We start from the raw sequence: 2,866 nt of genomic DNA, 5'->3' as shown, positions 1-2,866 counted from the left end.
ATTAGGATCGTGGATATTAATTCTGAAATCACTCCTGAAGTTCTTGAAGTTTTCTCTCATTTGGGGTTGAACTGGATGATCTTTAAGGGCCCTTCCAACCCAAACCATTCTGTGATTCTGTGATTCTGACTGTTGTATCCCATCATTCCTTCCAGACATTCCAATTCCCCCTGACCTTTCCCTAAATAAGTCTTGTAGGGATTTTTATCTAATGAACTCCAGGGTTTTCTGTCAGTGACCGCCTTGGTTCAGATGGTTCCAGCATCTGTTCTGTGAGTGTTGTAAAGAGCTCTTGCTGCTTTTCCTTGTACCACTTACTCTCTGTGATCATCTAAACTCTTCAAATCAAGGTTTCTGTAGCAGAGAATATTTCATCAAGGGCCTGTGCTCTCAGTCCATCATCTTAGCCTGTGTTCTGCCTGTACCCCCAGACTCTTTTCCTTTGACTCTCTGGAAGTGCTCCTCAGAAATTTCAAGGGAAATAAAAAGTTTAAGAGACTGTAGCTTGCTTTGCTGAACTGGTGTTGATCAAAAAATAATGTGATATATCTGTCCTTTCTGTAAATATTGATTGAAGAATGATAGTAATGTATTTAGTTTTGGTTACCATATTTACTATCTGCTTTAGATAAATCTGTTTAATTTTAAAAGTAGCTTGAAGTATTACAAGGCTTACCTATACAATAGATAGTTTTAAAGTGTGTTGTGTCTAATACCTTTGAAGTTTTTAGTAAAAAATGTATGATAATAATTACTGTAATAACCAAAGTTTATTGCATCAGATTTTTGGTGATAAATCCAAAAGGATAATTCTGCATTTGGTCCTTTTCTCTTTTGATAGCTGGTCCACAGTCCCAAGGCAGGATAAATTGCTGCTGCCAGAATTTCTTAATTTCCATTGGAAAGAGAGGAAACCTGAATCATTAGCCTGATAAACTAATGCTTAGTTGTCTAAATTTAGGTGAGAAGAACCTGAGACAGAATTAGCACAAGTGCACAGTTATTCCTACAGGAGACATTTTGGAGTACTTCCCTTTTTAAATTATTTTTTGAATAACTTATTTGTGTACTTTTGTGAATCTTGCTATTTGTTAAAACAGTCCAAAGGAAGTGGAAAGACTTAATCTTTATTGAAATTCATCTTTAAATGGTGCTGTTTGCTGAAGGGAACTTTATGAAACACAGTTAATGCAGACTATGAACAGGGTTTTATTATGTTTAATAGTGGAACAGGTGAAAAGAACATAATCTTCTCACTGACTATACTTTTGAAAGCTTTGGCCAAAAGTGTTTGTGGTCTGGAGAATGCTCTTTTGCTTGTGGGATGCTAAATGTGTAACTGAACTGAAATAATTGCTTTGGAGTAACTACCTGCTGAGCATCACGGCAGAAATGTACATTGTTGTGATGTGGAACCTGCTCTGATATTGCTGATTTTTACATCCCTGTAATTTCTGTTCGGTTTTTCTGCCTCGTGCTGTGAGAAATAGGAATTATCTTTATTTGGGCTCTCTGACAGATTTGGTGTAACCAAATTCTCAGCCTCAGCAGTTGTTTGAACCAGCTGCAGGGAAGTTCAGCACAGAGCCGGGGTGAGGTTTTGAGGGGAGAAGTTCTTTGTTTTGATAAGAAAGCCTTTCTTGTGGATGTCTTGGTTTGTTGCTGTGTGGTTTGTTGTCTGTGTGTGTTTCTAAAATTTGCAATGCCCAAAGATCAGCACATCAAACTGTGGTGTCTTTGCAAAGACCCTTGCAAGGAAATGTGTATTTTTAATTAATATTAGTGAGAAGTGCTTGGTTGGAGCAGCCTGGGCTAGTGGAAGGTGTCCCTGTCCATGGCAACGAGATGATCCTTAATATCCCTTCCAACCCAAGCCATTCCATGATTCTATGATTGCAAGGTGAAGCCTTCACATGTGGAGCTGCTTCCTTCTCAAATCCACGATTTTGTGGGTGAATGGGAGAAGGGCTTGGATCCCCCTCTGGTTTTTGTAGTTACAGATTAAACCCACCAATATTTCAGATAAAAAGAAGGCTCCCTGTAACTTCCTCTGTGTCAGACTCACCTTGGCCCCGTGTGGGTTGGTGACTGTGCAGGTTCTCTGTGCGTGTTGGGTGGGGATGGAAACCGTAAGGTTGGTTTGGAAGTGGCCCCTGAGTATTCCAAAAAACTCAGGAATGCCTGAAAAACCTGGGGACGGAAAGGGATGATAAACTTCCCTGCTGAACTGCTCCCTGTGATTTCTGGTGAGTCGTCCAGGACTCTTTAAAAACGCACAAATGGAAGGGGAGCAGCAGGTCCCTGAACGTTCTGTCCTGGCACTGGAAAATTGCAGATGTGCAAGTAAGGGTTGGAGCTGGCTGCATGCAGGACGAAAGGCTGCTTTTCTTACGTGACAGGATGGCAGTGCAAGGTGTGGGCAAGTAAGGGACACGCGGGTAAAACCGCATTTCTTAGGGAGCCACGAGCAGCTGGAAAATGCCCGCTTTGCCTTTTTACACCTACTGGAGGTCGTTTGGGGTTCGCCTTTAAAAAACACCCATCGGTCTCCATTGAATTACCCTCGGACTTGATTAGGAATAAGCTTTCCAAGCCTTGGGCAGGGCTCAGGGCAGCCCCCCGGTCCCCATCCTGCCGATGTGCGGCTGTCGCTGTCCCCGTTCCCGGTGTGCGGAGCCCGTTCCCGGCGGGCGGTGCCGGGGGGTCCCGGGGCTGCCGGGGGGGCTCAGTATGGGCGGTTCTATGGCCGTGTGACCCCGGCGGGTTCTCTTCCTGCTGCCGCAGCCCGTCCTTTCCTGTGGCGGTACCTGCCGCAGCCCCGGGCTCTTTGTTACCCTCGGCGGCCGCTCCACAGGGTCGGGGGCGC

The sequence above is a fragment of the Neopelma chrysocephalum genome, unplaced genomic scaffold (assembly GCF_003984885.1).
Source record: "Neopelma chrysocephalum unplaced genomic scaffold, ASM398488v2 Primary Assembly neopelma1_155, whole genome shotgun sequence".
Lineage (NCBI taxonomy): Eukaryota > Metazoa > Chordata > Aves > Passeriformes > Pipridae > Neopelma > Neopelma chrysocephalum.
Note: the sequence above shows the minus strand (reverse complement) of the source record.